The following is a 25,181-nucleotide window of genomic DNA, read 5'->3' as shown; positions in this document are numbered from 1 at the left end:
TCTTTACTTTGGTGAGCTTCAAGGTACAGCATCCAACAGGGCAGCCAACAGGAACCGTAACTGCCAAAGTCCCAAACAATCTTTTACTCCTCATTCCATTATCTCACAATGGCACTACGCATGCATACACACGTGTAGGCACGTGCAGGGTATAACAATAGTTTATTCAAGTTTAAAATCGGAGTGTGAACCGTATCAGCACCCACATTTGTCCCATGCAAAACAGGGTCATTACTTGGATGCATGACATTGCATGTAACTTTTTAATTGTCACTGAGCGTGCCTATTTTGTGTCCCAATCCTTTGTGATCCCTTTCTCTTCCGGGCCAAACTAAGACAAGCATGCTCTGTAGGAAACTTTTACTTTTTTCTGCCAGACGTCAGGTTCTGTCTGACATTAAGGCCCAGATTTAAGAAAAGTGTCGCTTCTGTGAATGAAGCACCACTTTTCTTGCACCCCATTGCGCCCCCCTAACGCCACCATGTATAAGCTGTATTAATTATATGGCACTATTGTGGTACTTTGCAGGATTAGCATTAAAAATGTTGGCGTTAATCCTGCAAGGTACATAGAGGCCCATCATAAACAATGGTGTGTCTCAATGTTATGCCTGCTCTGAGCAGGCCTAAAAAATGATGCTAAAAATAGCGTAGTGGAATCTCAGACTCCACTGGGCTATTTTTATGGGCCCCCTGCCAGAGGAACGGCCCTGTGCATACATTATGCCTGGCGCTGCCATGATGTGGCGCAAGGGTTTACAAAGTGGTGCAATACGTTCATTACACCACTTACTAAATTTGGCGTGTCATTTTTGCCAACCTAACACCACATTAGTGTCACAAAAATGTTGCGCTAGGCTCTTTTTAAATTCGGGCTTAAGTTTTCCTTGCTGCTTGTTTTAGCCAAGAACTTTCCCTCCTGTAACAAGAAGGGAATGATAGATGGCGTGTCATACATATCATTTTAGTTCACTTGTGGCCCAACAATTTAGGAACGTAATTTATGATACAATTCGAATATGAAGAGTAGTCTGCAGTTCACCACTGGAATTTTGACAGAGAAAATAATGTTGGTGGACCAGTGTCAAGAGCGGCTTCAGGGCTCTTCCTTGGGTGTAGCTGTCAGTTGCGCAAGAGGTGCAGTTGTAATGAGTACCGGGGGCCTAAGGAACGGTGATTATTGTGGTATGTTACAACCCAAGGGAGCCTATTGTCCTTGCCTGCACTATGAACCATGGTTCCTTGCCACAATGTTATCTCTTTCCGTGTCTGACTCTTGACAGACCTGATACAGCAGGAAAGGATCCCAGTTTATACTAATGCATGCTGGTCCTGCCTGTGGCCATAAAATTGTTACGCCCTGTAGGCCTGATGTACGACCGGATTGATTAGATGTCTTTAACTGACCCAGGCTAAGAAGTGCGCTGCCGCAAAGGGATATTGCTGCATCTGAGCACTATTCATTTTATACTTTTTATCACCTCTTTTACGGTCCCTTTCAGACAGTGCATTTCAGAAAAGGGGTGGTTTCTGAAATTAATCCCAACTGCCTCGATCCTCTCATGATAGAATGTCACTCCAAGTGTCACACAACTGAAATGTCACACAGCATGCAGCAAAAAAAAAGAAATGTCACACACAAGCAAACTATAACCCTGGCCGCTACGGCAAGGGTTAATGGTTCCATACTTCAGCGGCCTGCAATTAGTTGTAAGAGAATCCAGCTGGCTGAAGTGAGTACCATAATCATGAACTTCGAGGCTGAAATCATTCTCCAACTATTTCTTCTCCACCGATGATGGTAACGGCGTACCTCTCAAACAGTCACACAGCTCGCATCTGATAGAGCGGTGAAGCGCAGGTTCCACGAAGGCCGAGATAGGCAGGAACTTCACTTAAGCAGGTCACCAATTTCGTGAAGTTACACGATACATGAGTTATATATAGTTGAAGAGTACCTTTATTAGTGAGTGGGTAGTCACACAACCTCCTTTCAACTGACTTCAGGGTTACAAGAATAAAGAATACTTTCAATGACACGTTCTGCATATATTAAAGCTGAATACAAAATTTACACTAAAGCATTCTCACATATTCAAGCAGCACATACAAATTAAGCTAAATACTCAACACGTCAGAAGTGTGCCTCATTTTTGTTTTAGCTTTGCTGCCACAGACGGGTAAACTCCCTTTTCCTCTTTTGTTTTATCTACCTGCCTCAGAGTTAAGGGGAGCAAATCTTAGCTGTTCGAGGCTGTGCTAGATTTTATTACTTCAGTCCATCTTCTATTTTCCCTTACTTGCTAAAGTTAACAGCACACTTAAGTAATAGGCCTAAGCCAAGCTTATTTAATATGACAGCAATACACCACCAAAGTGTCTTAGGCAGCAGTCCCAAGGCAGCTGATGCTATCCAACCAGTGCAAGAATTTTTCTCTAAATTCTCAACTTGAAATATTACTGCTAATCATGCAGGCATAAAAAAGAACTGTAGCTCACTCTGTGCTGGTCTTTGTTCGATTACACTGGTCAGATCCTTGTCTGGTGTGCACGACTGCTACCATTAAGCTCTCACTTTTCACCACGAACTACTAGTGACTCTTAATTGTAAGCAGGGATGGAGCAGTAAGTTACATGATCAACTCTCCTCTCAGAGGCATGTGAGGCTAAGTTAAAGTGAACCATGTGCTGCACTGTCATCTGAATGGTCTTTGGGGTTCACATGCCAGGCTCACAAACCGATAGGCCAATATAACTGAGGCAGAGAGTTTTCAGGCCCACCTTTGAAAGGCAAAATAGCTTAAACAGAGTCAATCATATCTCAGACTAATGTGTTTCAGCATATACCTCTCAACCTATTTTTACATAGGTGACAACAGGATTTTGTGATGGGTGGCTCCAACTGAAGGCATATACCTAACCTTGTGAATATTCCCAGGTCCCAGACTGGATCTGGAAAACTTAAAATAGCAGTGCTCCTGAGAACGGGTAGGTGGCGCTGTGAGAATCCGCATCAACTCCATTTCACTTTGTAAGTGACACACGCAGGTCCACATATGTGCGCTGACGTCAGTTTCTTTCATAAGCCTGCCTGAGCCTTCAGAAGCATGGCCCATTTGCGAACTAGAAGAGCCAGTATGCAGATTCTGAAGCTGGGAACTTTTTAGATGGAAAAGGAGACCATTCCACAGAACAGCAAGGAGGGCAGGCTGGCAGTGAGGAATCTGCGGTTAAATAGAGTATCCAACAGAAAGATCGTTGCTGAAGGTCAGTAACTTGTTCATCTGATGGATACTTCTAATCACAGATTCCTCACCTTTGGAATAGATACCAAAGCAGTATCTCTCAAGATGGAGGACCTTTGGAATGGCTCAGACTAAAAAGACCTGCAGGACCGAACAGGCAAAATGTCCATCCCTGAAGATGTGACTATCAAGTGCTTTGTGAATGTGCGCACTGAAGCCTACAAAGCTGCCTGACAGAGATACAGAGAATGGCAATCCAAGTGCCAACGCAGTGGTGGCAGCTTTAGCTCTGGTGGAATGAGATCTGAGGCTTTCTGGAGGCTGCTTTGTAGCTAACTTGTAGCAGATCGTAATACAGAAGACTTTTGAGTACAAAATAGTTCGCTTCTGGACCACTTTGCCCTTCTTTGCTCCAGAGAATCCTGCCAAGAGCTAATTGACCATCTGATGTTCCTTGGTTTGATTGATTTAAAAGCTCAGTGCTTTGTTAGGGTCCAGGTGATGGACTCTCTCTTCCTTTTTCAAGGAATGAAGCAGAGCAAAGGAAGTATGAAGAGTAATGGCTTGTCTGACGTAAAAAGGAGTCACCACCTTTGGCAAGAACGCAGCTCAAACTCGAGTCCTCGCCAAAGTGTCTGGGGAAAAAAAGGGGTGTAAGCCAGCTGGACCAAGAATGCCTGATGTTCAGTCACACAGCATGTAGATATTATTGCAACTAAACAGACCGTTTTTAAAGTGAGGAGGTGCAATGGACATTTGTGCATTGGTTCAAAAGGGGTACACATGAGGAAAGTGAGAACCAAATTTAAGTCCCACTGTGGCATCACAAAGGGCTGTTGTGGAAACATATGTTTCAAACCGTTAGGGAAACGCATCACAACAGGTGATTGGAATAAGGAGTGCTGGTGCGGCAAATAAAAAAGGCCAAAAGGGCTGACAAGTAACTTATAACTGTGCTCACGTCAAGGTCCTTGTTGGGCCAAAGGCAAAAATGTCAATACATCTGACAGTTTGGCCTGCAAAGGGTCAGTCCGGCAAGTAGTGCACAAGGCCAAACACTTATCGCAGCACCCGGCATATGCAGATTTTGAGAAAGCGTGCCTGGGTGCGAGGATTACATCAAAGACTTTGGTTCAGGAGATCAAAGATTAACTTAGTTCTCAATCTCCATGCATGGAGGTGCAAGTTGCCCAGGCCCAGGAGGAAGACCCTGTCTTGCTGATGTGACAGCAGATCCTCTAGTAGCAGCAGTCTAATCAGAGAACAGATTCTGAAGCCCAGGGGTTCTGGATAACACACACTCCTGGCTCTATCTTGAGCCACTAGGATGTTTTGTGCCTGGTAGTTCCTGATCTTTTGAACTCCGGGAAGGAGAGGTAGTGGCAGGAAGGCATACAGGAGTTTTGTGTTTTACTCCATGTGGGGGAGGTTTTTTTTTGGGAACTCCAGAGTGCAAAAATATTGACATTGTTCATTCTCAGCTGTGGCAAAAAGATCAAGCCAGGATTCTTCCCATTGGTGGAAGAGGCCGGTGGCAGTTACACCTTTGGATGTAGCTGCCATTCATGATCTGCTAGGAGTCATCAGCTGATTTTGTCTTCCCTAGCATTTAAAACTTCCTGCCAGGTGGTGTACCACTATGCAAATGCCCCGACGACACAGACATGTACAGAGGTATAGAGCTTCCTGGCACTCTATCCCACCCTACCCTACCCTGCTTGTTGCCGTACCACATGGTGGTGGTGTTGTCCGTGTGAACTAGCACCAAACTCCCATTGATGGTGGGCAAGAAGGCCTTCAGTGTTAAGTGACTTATCCGCAACTCCAGCACATTGATGTGGAAGATGGTCCCTGATGGAGTCCGCAGTCCTATAATTTCCACCTCTCCCAGATTGCCTCCCTGACCCAGCAGTGACATGTCCATCACCACTGTCAACTCTGGATGGGGTAGGGAGAAAGATCTGTTGCTGGTCCAATTGCAGATGAGCAGCCACCAGTGCAGGTCTTTTGCAATCTCCTTGACACCTGTTCCACATGTTACCCTGGTGCTGGGCACACTGAGACCCAAGGTCCCACTCAGAGCTTGCATGTGCCATCTGGCATAGTCAGTGAGTGGGATGTAGGAGGCTAGCAGGCCAAGAATCCTCAGAGCCATCCTCGCTGAGACCCAGGACAGAGGCTGAAACACTGAGATCATAGCCCAAATGTCCTGGACTTGTTAGTCTGAAGTGAAGGCCCGAAAGCACACTGTATCCAGGATTGCTCTGATGAAAATGACCCCCTGCAAAGGTGTCAATGTGACTTTGGCAGGTTGATTGAGTACCGCAATGTCAAGAGGTTCACTGTTATCAGGAGGTGGCCTGCGACCGACTGTGGCGAGCCTGACTACAAAAGTCAGTCATCGAGGTAATGAGACTGGTACCCCGAACTTCTGCAGATGGGCAGTGACCACAACCATCACTTTTGTGAACACCTGAGTGCTGGTGAGCACAAAAGGGAGCATGGCAAACTGAAAGTGCTTGTGGGCCACCTTGAACCGCAGGTAGTGCCTGTTGGCTTGCAGTACCAGGATATGAAAACAGGTGTCTTAGAGGTCCAGCGCCACAATCCAGTCTCCTGGATGTAGGGTAGATAGAACCTGGACCAACACAAGCATTGTTAATTTGTCCTTTCTCAGGAAGGCGTAGAGAGGACAAAGAGCCATAACTGGACAAAGGCTGCCAAGGTTCTTTGGCACAAGGGAGTAGCGGGAATAACCTCCAGTCCCTACTTCAAACCGGTACTCTCTGCCTTCCAAAATAGCCTGCACCTCCTCCCCATACAACAGACAGATGGTCCTCCAAAATGTACTCTGATGTAGGTGGGAGGTGTGGTGAACTGGCAAGAATGGAAGGATGTAGCCACACTGGACAATTTGAAGACCCAGTCTGTCAAATGTAATGTTGTAACACACCTGTAGGAAGTGGCTAACCCTGCCTCCTACTGGGGGTTCTGTGCCACCTAAGGGCACACTAAAGAGGTTTTGAAGTTGTTGCCTGAAGGGCGGGAGAATGCACTTCACCTAATAGCTTGGTTGTCTGTTGATCCCAAGGCCCCACCTCAAAAGGGGTGAAAAGCCTGATGAGCGGGTGGTGGGGCCTGACGCTAATGATATGACAAGTCCATGGCATATCCCCAAAAAGAACAAAACTACTGGGAAAATTGCCAGCCTGGTGCTGAAAGGATCAAAGAACATGCTGTGGCTCCATTCTCTTTAAAATGCTCTAGGGACGAATCTACCTTTTCAACAAACAGGCAGGAACTGTTAAATAGCAAGTCCATTATGTCACCTGGATGTTCCCGGAGAAGCCCGTGGATCTCATCCATGCATGATGCTTGAGCACCACGCTTGTCCCAAGAGCCCTTCCTAGACAGTAGTGTCTAGGCCCAACCAAATGATAAACTTGGATGGTAAGAACTCAACAACCCAGTCCCAAAGAGTATAGGTATAACATTCAATGAGGCAGCGGGCATACACCGATGTCAAAGCAAATCTGGACGAACAGAATATTCTTTTGTCAAACGTTTCCATATGCCTTGACTCCAACAGGATGAGCATTTAGAAAGGTGTCCGGTTTGACTAAGCTGGTGGATGTCTGAACCTCTATACAGTAACAGTAGCGAAAGATATATTTTTCTTTCTTACTGGTTGAGGGGAGGAATCAACCCAGTATCAGGATAGGTGTCCAACACATTGGAACCTTGTAGGGAGGGAAAAAGTAATTCCCTCTATTACTGTCTCCATATGGCTGGATCTGGTTGTAGTCTGAGTCAACAAAGCTAGTGTAGTGTCTGCGCGACTATGCAGTAACGAAATACTGCTGAATCTAAGTCGTTGCATATTGGCTGTGTCACATCAGGATCAGGGTGCAGCCTTGGTTGAGACAAATGTGGCTTACAGTCAGATGCCACAATAGTTTATGGCTCCTCCATCGGCACTTTTGGCATCGGTGTTGAAGTCAGAGAAGCTGGCACAGATTTTAGCAGCAACTGATGTGGTTTCAAGGGGAACACAAAGTTCAGAGGACGGATCTGCTAGAATAATCTAACTGGAGGCCTCTCCAGCTTCTTAGGTCCCAAAGGTGCACCAGTGGAAGATGGACATATTCCAAAAGTAAATAGAATGGCCTCTAGAAAGGCCTCAACCCACTCAACGTCCCAATAGACCTGGGAATTCAAAGTGCATCAGGAATAAAGATGGAATCAGCTTCTTGGAGGCATGCTGACACACTCACACTTTCTCTGGAGAATGAGAGTGGTGGGAAGAAGCCAAGTCTCACTTGCATTTTGCCTTCTTGGACTTACCTAAAGACTTTGGCCATGAAGATCTGCTTGGGAGCAACTTCGGGAGCTGGAGTGGGTCCACACAGTTAACTCTGATCTGGAGTGATACCTGCATAGAGCTTTGTAATGTTCTGCTTCGTAGAGCTTCACTTCGCTTTCTCAGAAGACTTTTGGGTTCCTCTGGGAGTAGTTGTTGCAGGCCTTGGAGCATTGTGCTGAACCCAAGCACCAGAGGCACACCTCGTGAGGATCTATCGTAAACATCTGTTTGCCATATTCCCTACAAGGTTTTGGAATCCTGTAGTCATAGTGGCTGACATTTTCCTTTCACACTAGTAACCTTTTAGAAGTACCCATTAAAAGAGGGTGATTTGGAGGTATGCTAAAGGGCCAATGCATCTGAATGGATAATGGAAGTAAGAGAGAGTCTGCCATTGTCAAAACCTTGCCTCCCAAGGTTGCTCCAGCTGGGACACAGTCAAAGGCGTTTATGGCAGTAGAAGGAAATAATCTGTGTGTGTGTGTGGGGGGGGGGGACTCTGACTCTGTAATTGGATTATCTGTTTCAGTGGACAACAACTGCTTTCTTTTAGAGCTGAGGTAATATGATTCGATTTCCTTAGTTTTAGGCATTGCCTCACTGCCTGATTTGGATCCTTTGCTGTATTTGTTTTTTCTTTTTTGGTGAATCCTTATACCTTATGCGCTATGCTGCTTTAGTCCAGACAAGAAATATCTAGGCACCTAGTAAGCCCAGTTCCCTGCATTATTAGAAGAAACACCAAACTGAACATATGAATGAGCAATTGCTGGAGAATCAAATTAATCATACATAATCCTTTTTCATGATCTTTAATGATCTCGGCGCATCCAGTAAATCTGACAAACACATCTGAATCCTCGTAAAGAAGTTCATTATCACGACTTGTGTTTACTTAGAAGCTGAAAGAATAGTTGCAAATGCTCAAAACTCATCATATGACATGACCAATCAACCTCCTCTTGAGAATGGGATACACAGAATAAAAGATGCTGAATACACTAAAAACAAGCATTTGCAGTGCAATAGGGTCTCACATTTCTCCAAGTCACAGCTATTAGTAGTTTTAAACTCCCAACTGGATTTTTCTTGCCACATTGAATGGAAAAAAACAGCGCAATCGCGCTGCTACAGTTCACTCGTAGTGAAACCTATCGGCAAGAGCGCAATTATCTACGTATCCGACAAAAGTGCAATAAACTATGTAACAGGGTCGATGTTCTGCAAAGCGCTCGACTTCTGCCAAGCGAGAGTGCGCTGCGAACAAAAGATAAAAAGTAGTCCACAAACCTGATGGGAAACAGCGAGCTTTGCATGTTTTCAGTACTTGGTCGCTGCGCTCGAGGAGGGCTAACCACCGGAAGAGGCATGACGTATGTGTGCCTTCCACTAATGAAAGCCAGCAGATTTTAACAGGCAAGCCCACGAACTAATGAAAGACACTGACGTGACATGGACGGGGCTCCGAGCCCTTTTCTAACTCCTGAAGCGTCTCGCAAGCGAAACGCATGCGTAAGCACATGCGACGCAGGCTCGACCTTAAAAATGGAAAAAGAACCTAAACCTGTATTAGACAATTATGATTAACTCCTGCAAGTGTACCAAACATGTCAACTTCTGTTATGCTTCTTGCTGCTCCCCTCCCCTCCCATCCAGTACTTAGTTTGTTACTATAATCTAATGGTAATGCTTTTTGAGCAGGAGCTTTCTCTATGTAATATTGAAAAAGTATACTTCATTTTATTTACCATACGAATAGAAACAGAATTCTTAAAAAGAAAACTGCACATAAATAATACACATATATGGTTATTTACAAACAATAAGTCATTTTGTCCTGACTGAAGGGAGAGAACGCAGTTTAATTAGTATTAGAACACTGGAATGTTGGGAGCTCCATTGCAAACAGTTGAGTGCTCCGGGCTTCTAATGGCCGGTAGAAGCCCGCAGCTCTAACATCGTGATGCTTGTATTGACAGCTGTTGCTGTGAACGAAGGCCTGATGGAGCTGACGGATGTCAATACCCTCGGCTCCGTGAGGGCTGTTTTACTAATTAGAACATTCTGCCCTTTAGTGGCAGAATGTTCCAATATCCATATAGCCTGCCGTAGCTGGGCTATACCGGGCATTAAAGGCCCGCTCACTTTCGGCTCAGGCCTTTAACGATGTAGCAGGCCTTTAATGACCAGTATAGACCGCTATGGCGGGCTATAAGACTATGATATAACATTATAGCCCTCTGCAAAGGGCTATTACCATTGATAAAGACCCTGAAGTTGATTTATATGTGACCAGGGCCAGTAACAAGGGACACGGGTTTTAACAATCGGGATAGCCTAATGCACAATTGCTGCTGTTCCACCGACTCTTGGTAGAATGTTCTAAATGAAAACGGGAGAGAGATTGGAATGTTAGATCACGAAGTCTATATCAATCATTACTGGACCTGAGACATATCAATGCCTTTCCTTTCCAATGTTCTAATGTGAACTTTAGCCTCATGGTAAAACAGTTTACATACAAATGTCGTAGGGCATAACAACTAAAGATATAAAGATTGAAACTAAAACACCAAAAAAGGAATACCTAAAAACGGAATTCATTTTGAACAGAGCGTAAAACTGAAATTCTAATCCTGAAATAGATGAAACTCGGAATACAATAAAACGAGCAGTTAAAAGACTAAAAAGCTCATAGCAAGTGAAAATGAAGAAAAACACTGCTATGTACTGGGCACGGAAACAAGTACATTTCCAGTAATGACAAATTTAACACTGCACACAATGTATTATCGACAAAATATATTGTACCCAATTAAATGAAATAATATTATTTCTAACACATAAATGTCAAGTAGACATAGCAATGTAAAACTATTTCCTATAAGATGAATTTCATCTTTAAATAATGAGAAACCTCCTATTTCACCTCCTCGTCCCATCCGCCACCAAACTAAGAAAATCCCTGAATTCATGACCCAATAAATGCACTGAAAGATTAAAGAAAGCACATCCTTGCGATGGACAAGAATTCATATATTAAATTGAAGTAACTTTAATCCAGAACACTTTCTTCTAATGAAAAACAACTTCACTGATGCTCTGCCTAACATTTTACAAGTTATTTAAATGTTTGTTCCATACTGTTTCCGGTCATCATCAACAACTACATGGAGCTGTGTGGTGCTTTTCTCACAGGTACCAGCATCAGGATTCACCAATATGCCAATGATACACTACTCTATTTGAAATCTCCTCTTCTTGAGACATCCACCGACTCAAACACTGCCTGCATTTTATCCAGACTTGGATTTTTATCTAGGGCCTTCTTGAAACCCATCCAAAACAGAATTCAATGTTTTTTGCTGAGAACAAGAAATAGTACAAACCTGAGTCAGTGACATGAACCTTGATAGCTTTGAACCCCAACCTTCACAGAATGCCAAGTCACTTTTATTCACCCTGCACACCAACTTCGCCCTCAAGGAACAAGGAACACATTGCCAATAAACACGGTCTGGTACCAGTTTGCTCTTCTAACTAAATTGAAACTGTTTCTTCCAGAAAGTGACTTCAGTACTGCTGTTCAAGCCCTTGTACTCTTGTATCTGCATGGTGGTAATGCCTTACTGCATGGCCTCTGAGACTCCACAATGGCACCCTTTAAAGATATCCTACCTGTTGCAGCAGGTCTCATCCATGGCCTATAGAAATATGATCACGTCAACCCCATTCTGATGGAACTCCATTGGGTCCCCTTGCCGCCTGAGGACAGCTTTTATCTCATTAGAATCAGTTTAACAACTGAACTTGTTCATATCTGAAAAGTATGCAGAAGGTGGTGGATTATTTTGCAAGTTCATGAATTCCAGAATTATGAAGAAAATGTTGCTGCTGCAGAATCGTATTATTACAGTGGCCCTGACCTACATGTATACAATTCGATAAGTGTGCCTTCTTTCTGTAATTATGATTTGAAACTGTCGCCTAGAATTCAATGTCAGATTTACTGTGTTCACACCATAGAATTTATCAAAGCATCATTTTCCAACAGGAAACAGCCTTGCCGAATAATATTGTAAATAATTTATGTTGAGGCTGGTAATTTAAGCAAATCAAATAGAACTGATTCCATCCTTTCATGGTGTCTTCTGCATGAACTGCAAGTTAGTCTATCCAAGATTTAATGAAGATGAGCACTTTAGGTCTGAGTATGGCATGCAGTCAAAGCTAAAACTTGTCAAACTTGAATTACCTAGGCTGCACACTCCTACCAACTCACTCACCCAAGTTCTTTAATTTTGCATTGAAGGAGACTAGATTCATATTCTGTAGGAAATTGCCAACAAATGTTGGACTGATGCTGCTGTTTTTTCAACTCTGTAGTGCACTGGGCCCTAGTGTACAAGCCCCAGTGCACATGCTCTGACTCCCTTAAAAGTGAATGTCCATTTGGCTAATCCCTAATTGGTATAGCTAACTAACTATAAGACCCTAATATATTTCCGTTTTTACTACAGTAAGGTCAATAGTTCTGTTGGCTAACATGGAGTTTCACTAACTCATGCATCTCATGGGTGCTATCTTCCATCTGGAACCACCAAACATGGTACTTGAAGGTATCAAATTAATCATGCATTAAAACAGACTTATTGCTGAAGTCAGATGTAAGGTACCTTTAAAGACAATGGTGACTTTAAAAAGTCACCACTTTGTTGCCAAAACCTCTTTTAGCCACTCCTGACTGTCGCCTGAGACAATAGGCTGCTCTCCTGCACAGAAGTGTTAAGCGCTCCCAAGTACAGGTAACAACAAGAGCCACCAGGATGGCTACCGGGCAGTGGCCAAAGATGGCAGCTTCAAAAAGGTTACCGCCTCAGTCAAGCAAATGGTGGTCACACCTTAGTCTGGCTGCTCCTTTTTGTGGCAAACAGGCTAGCATCCCCTTCAAAGAGGGAACCCCGTTGTAGAACCGTTTTTCCTGAAGAAGTGGTTCATTATGCTGGGTACACCATAGAGGTGTGCCAAGAGCTCCTCACAGGGGAAGAAGAACTGAGCCATTTTGGGTTCAGGCAGATAAGGGGACTCTGGGATTGTTTTGGGCCAAACCCCCAAGAAATTATGTAAAGTGTGAGGGTGCACTGTGGTGAAACTGCCTCTCCCCCTAACATGAAGATGGCATAAAAAAGTGTCACCCTGCCCCTCAGTCCTCAGATAACTACTGAACTGGAAAGAAGACAGTAGAAGGACTGGCTTACCGCTCTCCATACCTTGCAAGAGAGGCAGCACCAAAGACTGGCCTGCACCTGAGGGAAATGCAAAAAGCACTGCGTCTGCTGTGCTTACTCATGGAAAAGAGCTCCACTTGTGCCAGGACAGAAGGAGTGACTCCGAGAAATAGTTGGCAGGCCTCCTATTAAGCTTCAGGTCTACCAAACGCTAAAAAGAACATACACCCCTCGAGAGTACAGTTGCCTAGCAACACCTGACCTCAGGATGCCTGATCCTCACAGGGTGCCCTCAAGTTTATTGGGCTGGTGACTGCAGTGAGAGTGGACTCTGGTTGCATGAAAAGAAAGATTTACCTACCTGCAAGAAGCAACTGATAATGCTGTAATCGGGAGGCCAGTTTACCAATGGCGACTGGGCCTGCACTGTCCTCCTCTGGTGCATCGTGGGGGATCAGGTCCTGAGACCGGGGATGACCCCTGACACTCGTGGATACCAGGGTGGCCCCAGAAACACTCATCGCATCGTTTCAGCATCCTGCATCCCTAGAATCAGAACAGCTTATTTGCTGGACCATGGGAAAAGGATAAACAAACAGAGAGGATCCTCATACTGCTGGACCTGACAAGTAACTGTCTCCCTGAACCCGAGTTGTCCCAGAGACTGGCTCCAATGTTCGTTGTGGCCCGTCCAAGTGAAGGATAGTAGCCGTTCCAGCCAGCTGACTAAAAACTGATAAGCCCCTTACAACAATGAATTGCATTTCCTAATAGTAAACTATGGTGATTTCCTCACCTTTGAAAAAGTATATCACTGGTTTCCCGCTAGAGATTCTTATTGTTTGGTGTATATTTTAAGGTAAAAATACAACCTATTTTTATAAATTGATGTTGGATTTTATTGTGTTTCTTTCCTATCAACTGCTTTTGGGTACTTCAAAATGCTTTACACTTGTTTCTTTGACTGCGCCTGACTGCTTTGTGTGACAGTTACCCAGGACTGTGTTAAGGGTTTTGTTAAAGTGCCTATGTAGATCTGATAGAGATTATAACATTATTAAATGGTGCGGTCTCCCAACCCCGCAACCTAATAATCCACTTTCCTACATATCTGCTAAACTTAAGGAAAGCTTGTGCACTATTACATTTCACTGGACAAAGGAATAAATAAGTAGTTGCCTGAACTTTTAGTAGCTGTAAAGAAGGCAAGACTTCAAAATGAGTTCTAAAAAGTAACTTAAGTGTGCACCCCTTAGAGAAAGCTACTAACCTTGAATTGCAAGGCAACCATTGAAGTGAGACGGATGTTGCCTCCTATTAGGCCAGAACAGCTTAGATTCATATAGCACTTGTTGGGATAGAAAAGTCCTTTGCATGGTTAAAGACATGTAGCCCTGTCCTGAGTGCCCAATTGTACTGTTGTCCGCATTCCTTAATTCAGATTTTTGTGTTATGGGTAAAAATGGATCGTGTGTGTGCGCCATAACATAAGCGGATTGCAGTCTTGTTGGACCAGAAGGGGCTCCCAAAGGGCTAACTGCATAGTGGTGGAAGGCTACCGCCTTCTCCAAGACTTAAGCAGCACAAGTGTGTGGTGGCAGCATACCTTTAAGTGATCAGTAGTGGTGAACAGGCCCTTTTCACCTTGTGTCACTAGAGTGAGGCCTACAGGCTCACTCACCTTATTAAAAGTACTGCTGCTGTGGACTGAACTCACCCTTGGCCTACATCAGGTAGATGTAGAGTGATGCACAGGAATACTGACTGTGCTGAATGTGAGTGTGTGTGTGTGTGTGTGTGTGTGTGGGAAGGGTACACTAGAGGGACAGAGCAGTATGAAGTGTATGTATGCCTGAGAGGAATGCGACATAACAGATGTAGTGCTGTGCAGCATGTGCGCAATGAAAGCATGTGCTGGTGTACGTGTGCTTGCGTGATGTACATTACATGAAAGATGAAGTGTTGTGCAACATGTACATGGTGAGTGTATGTGCTGGCAGATTATGTTTGCAAATAGCATACCCTTGTGCAATACAAAAATGCCATAGTACTGAGCAGTGTGCGCAGACTGAACGCATGTGCTGAATGCATGTGTCTTTGCAGTGCCAGAATGCATGGAGGTCACAGTACTGGAGAGTAAGTGTGCTGTGAATACATACTAAGTATGCCTGCATTGGTACATTACATGGAGGACCCTGAGTTTCATTTTGGGAAGCCCAGGCCTGCTTGGTGAAGACAGCACTCTCCCCCCAGAGAGATTTGTGTACTGCTGCATTCCTGCGAGCTGGGTGGGACAGAATGGAGGAAGGGTCCCTCCCTTTACACTTCAAAAGGTTGCTCTTTATTTTCAGCACAAGGAAGGGGCCAGGACAAATCTCAGAAAAGGAGATGGGGCTGATAAGGAAATCAATGAGTACGGCTAGAAGCCTGGGATTAACCTTTCAATGCACATATCCCTGTAGCTGAAATCATGGTGTGAACTCTTATCACTCACATGAATTGTGTTGCAGGTCAATCAGTTTTGGAGTCTTGCCTGCTGTGAGAGACATCCTTTCAAGGAGAAAGTCAAAAACGAGAAGTGGACACTGCAAAAGAAGCAAGAAGCCCCACCTAAAACCTCAGACCCTAAATCACATTTTGGTGTCTGGAAATGGATTATAAGAAGGGGAGGTTGAGACACCAAACGTGGTCATCTACCAAGCAGTGAGGTCCAGTGGGGAGCCCTACCAAGAGGTCACCCTCTGTGCGGTGTAAGGAGAACAACTGTGCACCAATTGTGTTGTTGCTTGTGTGCAGGAACGGTCTGGTGACCCTTTATGCCAGGAGAGGGCCGCCATGATCTAAGCCGTGTAAGGAGCACCATGCAGGAAGTGCCAGGCCCACACTGTCTTGCAGCCATAACCCTGTATACCAAAGTGGGCCACCATTGAACCTATATAGGCCAGGAGCATCAGATCTGTGTCCGCCAAGATTGGCAACCCAGTATGCCAGGAGGGGTGGCCGTAGTGGGGGCAATTGTACTGGAAGAGTCTGCACCCAGATCGTAAGTAACGCAGCAACCCTGTATGTCAGCAGAGGCTGCTGGTACCACTATGGCCAAGTTTCAGGTCGTGGCCTGGACGAGAGGATTATTGTTGTGACCAGCGCGTCCAGCCTGCACACTGTGATCTCCACCTAACTGATTCCCAGAGGACCGCAAGGACACCGCAGAAGATATCGCACTCTCACTGGGGCTCCAGTTGGCAGCCGGAGAATCCCCAGAAGTCAGGGGAAGAGTGACTTACTTTGTGTTTGCCGAGCGAGAGCAGCTCCGATTACTGGAACGAACTGACAGCGCTGCTCAGGAGAAACAGCTTGCGCCTGCCAGGTACTGTTACATGAATGGCGTACAGCCAGTCTTTGCCCAACAGGATATGGACTTGGGAGTGCCCGTGGAGAAGGCTCTTGCTGCCCACTGAATTGCCAGAGCAGGTAAGACTGTAACTGTGCTTTTGGGTCCCCACAGGACTCACTGCTAACAATGCTGCAGCACCATAGACACTTTGGATTGGACACTGATTTATTGATCTATTGTGTGCACTTTGAGTTATGAGTTGTGTTCACTTACCTGTATCTACACTACACCACCTCTCCCCCTCCCACTGACAGGCAAGTGCAGACAGGGTACCTGACCCAGTTGCTCAGGAGTCATAGTAAGACAAACCCAAGTACATCAGGAGTAAAAGGCCTGAACCAACACAGTTGGGTCCATGTGGTTCCGTGGACATCAGAAAGTGGTTAAGACAGTAATACAACAGAAAGGTCCCAATGGAGCATCATGTCAGTTGAGAGGGGTGGGCTGAATGTGAACTTAATATAATCAGCAACTACGGAAAACTGTAGTTAGTGATAAGTGACTTTTTATTCTGGATCTTTCATAGATTCAGTGCCTTAATTTAAGACTAATGTGCAGAACCTGAATAAATGGTTAGAGCAGGAACAAGGCACATCCAAACGAAGACGATAATCACTCCAGTCTCAAATCAGGACTGCGCGTCCAGGAACTACTACCATGTAAATATGTGATATGACTGCTACATCAGTACTTGCAAATGCTGATGAGCTGAATGACAGCAAAGAGTGCTGCCATGCATCTAGGGAACTGTACTCCGACACTGTTAGAGAGACAAATTCCTGCTTTGCAATGCCAAAGCTTTATGCATGCCTGCATTCAAAATGCTCAAGAGGCCTGGGAACAAACACTGCCTCGTCCACGCTAGTGCAATGATAGGAAGTGCGCAGCTGTCAATCTTCCAGTGGCGGCTGCTATGGAACGGAGGTGGTGGGGCGGGGGTGACTACTATTTCTTTACAAACCCTTACCTGTTCCGTCGGGAGATGGGTTCCGTCGCTCCTGCATCCTATTCCTGGCACCCAGACTCCCTTAAGCTAATCACAACGCTGCTGTCACCAGTATGATAGCAGCATCGTGATTGGTCTGAGCGGCTGAGACAGGGAGTAGGAGCCTGTGCCCCTTCTCCACCTGTCTGTGCAACACAGTAGGGTGGAGAAATGCTAAGTGTGCATGTCTGTTTGGCCAGCCCAAACCGTCATGCCTACTTATGGTGCATACACCCTACCTCCCTGCGACACAGCCCCGCCGCAACCTGGCTCAAGCACTAAAAAATAAAATGATAATAACATCGTGTTATTATCATTTTATTTTTCCTTTTTTGCACTACTCAGAGCAGTGAGATCAAGCGCCTCCATCTTAGAGGAGGAGCCGCTGCTGCAACCTTCCTCTTTGTGAGGGCATGAGAACCAAGAGAACGGACGGAAAAGTGTAAACAACTATTTAGGCCATGGTATCAGATACTTCACCCTCTCTACTGACAAAAGATTGCATTTAGAGTCTGCTGGAATTGCAAACTGGTGCAATGGAGATGAACCCTCTTGGGCCTTTTTCTACTCAGTGATGCAATGAATAGGAATATGCAATGCAGGATCTTAGAAATGTTGACATTAGCTAAGGGGTGTTTGTATTTGAATGCTCATGGAGCAGTTGCTGTAAACTTGTTTCCCTGCTAATTGCGTTATCTGATGCTTAAGTAAAAAAGTAGCTCCTACCAGAATTGTGTCCCAAGCGTCTTTTCACTGGCGATGAGCGACTGGCAGTTTTTTTCAGTCCTTCACGTGCATAGTTTGCTGGGGCTGGTTCCGTTCTACGGCGGTTCCTGGTCGGTGTGCCAAGACAGATTCTTCAGCCAATCTTATCCTTGAATGCCAGTTATCCCACCTATTGACTCTATGTCTCAGCCAGAGTGTGAACGGCATAGGACTCAACGTTAGGTTGAGCCCGCGGTCTTTGGGGCTGCGTGAGTTGCAAGTCATGAAGGCCATTTGCGATGCTGCAATAAATCAGGGGAGCTGATTTCTCCATCGGTCCTCAAGCCGGCCCGCATCTACGTCCGACAGAGAGCGGGACACTCCTCTTTTGTGTGCCAGTTTCAGTGAATTTTGTGGCCTGCAGTTCCTCATTGGCCTCCGAGCTAAACCGCCTGGAGTACTGGATGATCCAGCAGCCGTCAGCCAGCCAGTGCTTAATTTGTAAATAAAGAGGTACGGTGCCCAAAGCCCTCCTCTTAAACACGCTGCTGCTGCAATTAAATGTGTGAACACGGAATACTGAGGCAGAGTAATCCTGGAGCCATCTCGGGCCTCTTCAATCCATTTAAAGCAACTCCCTGCCCCTCCAGCTCACTCTTGCAGCTTTCTGCTTTCTCCATTTGTGACGCTTTTTCGTTTTTCCCTTCCTCTGTCTTTCCCATATGTGTCTTTTGCTTGCAGCAAATGCTTGAGGCAGAAGAGCAAGCCCTGGCCCTCAAAAATAAGTGCCGATGCCCAGCACCGGAAACAACAGACACAAATTAAGCACTGTAGCCAGCTAGTCTTGGGATGGAGGAAAACATCCCGCACTGTCTTTGTTGATGTTTTTGCCTGAGTCTATGCAGCCGCGCTGGAGCCGTAATAGACAATACTCAACTCTCTTCCATGAGACCCATCACCCGGACGTCACTGCAAATGACGCTTGTATTTCAAAGGTGCTCAAAACCACCAGTAACTGAGCACTAATACACACTCCCGTGGTTAGACTGCGCACGCTGTGTGTTCAACTCCCACAGTGTGTGTTTCATGGTGATGACCACAACTTATTAAACGCCTTATAGCGTACGATCTACATACTACATTTTAACACATTGTTGCAGTGTGCATTTCATGCTACATGGAGATGCGCACACCTTTTTTTCGAACACTTAATGCACAAAGCACATTAATTACTGTGTACTTTTTGAAGTAAATAAAAATGACCCTCATTGAATATAAAGGGTGATGTACAATCCTCATTAATATTTGAACTTGTGATCCACATTACCAGTATATTGTACATCTTGAAAATTACCTATGAGTACTGAAAATTGACATTGGCCCTCATTCTGACCTTGGCGGGCGGCGGAGGCCGCCCGCCAAAGTCCCGCCGTCAGGTTACCGTTCCGCGGTCGAAAGACCGCGGCGGTAATTCTGACTTTCCCGCTGGGCTGGCGGGCGGTCTCCTTCAGACCGCCAGCCAGCCCAGCGGGAAAGAGGCTTCCACGATGAAGCCGGCTCGGAATCGAGCCGGCGGAGTGGAAGCTGTGCGACGGGTGCAGTTGCACCCGTCGCGTATTTCACTGTCTGCGCAGCAGACAGTGAAATACATGTAGGGGCCCTCTTACGGGGGCCCCTGCAATGCCCATGCCAGTGGCATGGGCACTGCAGGGGCCACCAGGGGCCCCGCGACCCCGCGACCCCCCCTACCGCCATCCGGATCTCAGCGGTCCGACCGCCGGGATCTGGATGGCGGTAGGGGGGGTCGGAATCCCCGCGGCGGTGCAGCAAGCTGCGCCGCCGCGGAGGATTCAATGGGGCCGCGGTACACTGGCGGGACCCCGCCAGTGGTGCCGGTCCGACCGCGGCTTTACCGCCGCGGTCGGAATCCCCATTGGAGCACCGCCGGCCTGTCGGCGGTGCTCCCGCGGTCCTCCGCCCTGGCGGTCAAAGACCGCCAGGGTCAGAATGACCACCATTGTGTTTTCTTTGTGCAGGTACCGGTGTTTTTACTTGTAGCAGTCATCGCAGCGACACCTCAGCAATATGGGTAACGCTCCTCCACTTTCCTTTTATACTTAATCCTAGTCTTACCAGTGTAGATTGGAAACAATGGAACAAAGGTTTCGAGGCTTAGCTGGATGCTATTAAAGGAGACTCAATTCCACAAAAAGGTTTGCTTTACCTAGACATTATTTGGAGCCTGAAGGGAGGAACATTCTTAAATAGTCCATCATCAATCAGTGGTGGGGAGGGTAGATGTTCAGGATGAGTATGTATCCGCTATGAAAATGTTGACTGTAATATTTAAGCCACATAAAAATGTGATTTTAGAAATGCATGCTTTATAGGCTTTATCAGCTTCCAGGAGAAACTATAGAGAGTTTTGTGGTTGCATTAGGAATCCTAGCTTCCACCTGTAAGTACAATAATTTTGGGGATGAATTAACTAGGAATCAAACTGTTGAACACGCCAACAATAAGAAGACTTATGAATCCTTGTTAACTATGCCACATTTAACTATTAATAATGCAGCGATAGGTGCAGATATTTTACAGCTTTATATATGGCTGAAATGTCTATTTTAAGCAAGCATCTTCTTCTTGTAAATAGGTCACAGATATTAGTACCAAGTCTGGGAAGAAAAAAACCTTTGTTACAAGCACGAAGTACATAATATACTGTAGGTGTGGCAGTAAAATTAGGAAATTCAACGTTTTGTCCTACCATTAATAGAGTAGGTTTAAAATGAAAAAAAAAAAGGATCATCAGTGAGCAAGATATCAAATTGAAGATCTCGGACTTGAGTGACAAGAATGTTGTGTCCTGCGTGGAAATGATCACGGACGGAGTCAGCACGGAAGAATAATTCGTCATGCAAGTAGACGTTACCAGTTTCAAAAGTCTGCTTTGCCAAGTAGGTGGGGGGATTTAGTCATGAGCATGATGATGGATTCTGGGTTACCGTTCACCTTGATTGGAGTGAAAAATTGGAAACGTTTTCAAAACACCAGTTTATGGAAGTCTTTGATCAGGCCAGTGGCATACAGAGAGAAACCCATAGAAGTTGTGGGACAGTTTGATACATTTGTGTCTTTTAAAGGTAATTCCACAGTGTATGTAGCAAAATCTGGTTCCTCATTGTTGCGATGGTTGGAACAAAGAAATCAGCAGATATTCCTGGATCCTAACAATCAAGAGCATCTGATAAGGGAGTGTTTTGGTGTATGGGCCGTGTAGTATCCTGAATTGGGAATAAGATTTCCTAAGGCATTCACTGAGGGTCTACACAGACTGAGGAGTTTCAAGACTAAAATTCAACTTGAGTCTGGAATGGAAAAAGTAGTACATAAGGTTAGAAGAGTTTCATTAGGCCTAAATTACAGAAAGAATTAGACAAACTATGTGAAAAAAACATCATAGAATTCTTCGAGGGGTCAGAGCAGTTGTCTCAAGTTTTACTGGCAAGCAAGGCCAGCGTGAGCTTGAGGATGTCTGGGGATCTTAACTTGAGAATTTGGGTTGATAGGGATCCGTTGCCCAACATCATAGAAATGTTGACATTGGTTAAATAGCCAGATTTGTTTTGGCTTTGGACATGTCTCCTGCACATCATCAGATAGTCCTGCATGACAATTCCCATCATCAAACTGTTTTTGTAACTCCTGAAGGAACATTTAGTTTTAAATTAATGACCCTTTGGTTTGCCATCAGCATTAGCTGTATTTCAGCATTTAAAGGACATGCATTTCAAGAATGATATAAGGAGTCACTTGCTTCCAAGATGATTTAATGTTATATACTGAGGACTAGGAAGGTAACAATAGATTGGCATATGTATTGATCATACTTGAGGAAAACCGAGTCACTTCAAAAGCAGAGCAGTACAAATTTTTGTAATATTTGTTCATTACTTGAGTCACATGTTGTCTGCACGTAGAGTTGAACCAAAAGAGAATCTTATGCTGGCAACTGTGGATGCACCTGCATCAGGCAGTAGAAATCAGTTACTTTAATTCACAGGTAGGTCTTCAAAAGAATTCATAAAAATTCTATTCTTGATTCATCCCTAAGTGTGCAGAAAGACCTTGCTTGATGCATGGTTTGTTTAAAAAAGGTAAAAAATGTTTGGAGTGAGGAATGAATGTGGGAATTTACACAGATGAAAACAAGTTATTTGCATGTAACTACAGTTCTCAAGTATTGGCATTTTTCATAGATTCACATGCTTGAATCTTTCCCGTCGATGAAGTGGTGAGTCCCACGGTATCACTACAAAAGCAGTGTAATATACATAATATGGTACCATGCAATGGACAGCCAATGCAATAGCCTCTCCACATATTTTTGTAAAAAAGACCCAAATCCAGGTCACAACCAATCAGACGACAACACCCTGTAGAACCTTCCCAAGAGAGGCCGAGTTCCTCAGCTTTTCCAGCACAAGTGTGATAAAGGTGTAAATGAGGAAATAAGGTAAGCTTCTCCAGGGAGGAGGGAGGGTTGCATGGCAATCTTTGAAAGATGCCAATACTGGAGAACTGTAGTTACAGTAACTTGTTTTCTTCTACAGTATTGGATCTTTCATAGATGCACATGCTTGAATCAGAATAGTGAGTAGTAATAGTTCACAAATTTGATAACACAATACCCTTAGTCGATGGTGGGTAACAATATGATATAACCTTGTACTGTTAACCATATCAGACATGATAGTAATTAAAATTAAGCATGTAATACATTTATAGATATAAAATGAAAAATAAAAACAAATGACCACTTAAGAGTAGAAGCTTTCCTTATTGGAAAAGATGACGTAAAACTGCTTGTCCTACAGCTGCGTCCTTGCTGGCTGGCAATTCCAAGCAATAATGCCGCATGAAAGTATGGGAACTTTTCCATTCAGCGGCACAACATATCTTCTCCAAGGAAACACCAGCAAAAAAGAAGCACTTAGCTTGTTAGGATCATAGGAAACCAGTAGCTCATCAGTTTTCCGAAATTGTTTAGTTATTTGCAAATAAAATTTAAGAGATCGTTTGACGTCAAGAGAGTGAAGTGCTTTTTTAGCTGATGAGGATGGATTTGGAAAAACAGTGCGAAGTACCACAGGTTCGTTGAGATGAAATTGAGATGGAACCTTAGGAATAAACCTTGGATTTTTTCTAAGGAAATCATAGTCATCAGTGAAGTGTAGATAAGGTTCCTTGATGATAAAAGCATGGATTTTGCTTAATCTCCTTGTAGAGGTAAGTGCTAATAGGAATGCAAGTTTCCAAGTGAGATAATTGAGCTCAGCTTTGTGAATAGGCTCAAAGGGTGATTTTATAAGTTGCGAAAGAACTACATTGAGATTCCACTCCGGTGGAGGAGGGCAGGTCGGAGGAAAGGCTCTAAATAATCCTTTCATAAATTGCTTGATGATGCGGTTCGAGCAAATGGAGACAGAATTGAGATAGCATCTGTAACGTGAAATTGCAGCGAGGTGAACCCTCGCAGATGCATGCACCAGCCCTGATTTAGTCAGAGATAGTAGATAAGGTAGAATCTTTTCTGGTGATGAGTCAAGAGGGTGGATTTTGTTTTGTACACACCAAGAGCAAAAACGTCTCCATTTGAATCTATAAGATCTGTTGGTGGAAACAGCTCTCACCTTAGATAATATATCCCTGCAATCCTGGGGGATGTTTAAATGCTTGAGCTTGTTGAATTCAGGAGCCATGCATGCAATTGTAGAGAGGTAGGATGTGGCTCCTTGTTCATGGTTAATAGAGTTGTCGTTACCAGCAGCCGATATGGGTTGGTTTCCGAGAGTAGAAGAAGTTGGGTGAAACAGTGTTGTCAGGGCCAGCACAGAGCAATGAGGATCAGGCGACACGGTTCCCTTTTATTTTCATAAGAATCCTGGAAATGAGAGGGTATGGGGAAAAGCATAAACTAAGATCCCTGACCATCTTATCGAATACGCATTCCCCCCAAACCCTCTCTGTGGTACCCTGTTGGCACAGAACCGACATTTGCTGTTCTCTTGCGACACAAAGAGGTGTAAATTTGGAGTTCCCCACCTCTTGAATATTGAGTAGAAAATTGGTTGGTTGAGTTCCCAATCGTGGCAGGGTTGACTGGTCCTGCTCAGGGTGTCTGCTAGATTGTTCTTCATTTCTGGCAGATGCTCCACTTTGGTTGAGATGCGGTGTAGTAGCGCCCATTTCCAATTTTTTTTAACCTCTATCGAGAGAATGTGTGACCTCGTAACTCCCTGCTTGTTTAGATAATGCATGCAGGTGGTGTTTTCTCTTTTGAGTCCTTGGAAGGAATGACTGCAGTGCCAGAAAAAAGGCTTGAAACACTAGGAAATGGCTGTGCATTTTGGGAAGAGAAGAAGTCCTTCTGCCCCATTTTGGAGATCTTGAAGATGGGCTCCCCAACCTTCCCGGGAGGGACCTGTGGTGATAATGAAACATGGAAGTGGAGAGAGAAATGTTAGCCCTGCTGAAAGGTTGCTGGTGGATTGCACCATAGAAGTGCCCTTTTCATGACTGAAGTAATCCAAGCTAGATCATTGAATGATCCGGTTACCTGGAGCCACTGTTTGTCCAACTGTTCTTGGAAGGGTCCCATTCTGAAACATACATTTGGCAGCATGAGGATGGCTGAGGACATCATGCTGAGAAATTACTTTAGGATACGGACAGAAATGAACTCTTTTCTGGATAGACAATTACCATAAAGGGGGGCAAATAGAGCCAATGGCTAAGTGGCAATTCAAGTTGAAGTAATTTCATCAGTGAATTGAATATACCTGGGATAAAGAACGTAATGGCCAATTGCTTCTCCAGGTTACCACTGAAGATTAAACAGGATTATGTACTGATTGAAGAAGATGAGGAAATTGTGGTCAGTAAATTGTCCTGTGTGATCAAAGGTGCCATTTCAAAGGTTGAGTGATCATCAGCCTTAGATCAAGATTAACTCTGAAAGTGGTGATAGATAGTGTAAATAAAGGTTGGCCAAATTCGAAGATATCTAATGCTGGAGTGGATGCTTTTCGTCATGTTGCACTGGAAGTGTCCGTGAATAAAGGGTTTCTTCGTAGGCTGGACACTTTGGTTGTGCCAGTCTTTGAGACCTAAAAGTGTGGATTTGGCATATGAAGGAAACATTGAAATGCGTGCTATGAAGAGATGATTAAGGGAATTGTTTGGGTGGTTTGGAGTGGGA

At 44.7% G+C, this 25,181-nt stretch overlaps 1 long non-coding RNA gene across 2 annotated transcripts in view; it reads left to right on the top strand.

The window, feature by feature from the left end:
- The window catches only part of LOC138299539 (uncharacterized), a 425,958-nt gene that overhangs the window by 294 nt on the left and 400,483 nt on the right, over window positions 1-25,181 (top strand). The window lies entirely within an intron of this gene.

Source organism: Pleurodeles waltl, chromosome 6 (genome assembly GCF_031143425.1).
Source record: "Pleurodeles waltl isolate 20211129_DDA chromosome 6, aPleWal1.hap1.20221129, whole genome shotgun sequence".
Classification (NCBI taxonomy): domain Eukaryota; kingdom Metazoa; phylum Chordata; class Amphibia; order Caudata; family Salamandridae; genus Pleurodeles; species Pleurodeles waltl.
Note: the sequence above shows the minus strand (reverse complement) of the source record. Positions and strands in the feature narration are given on the sequence as shown.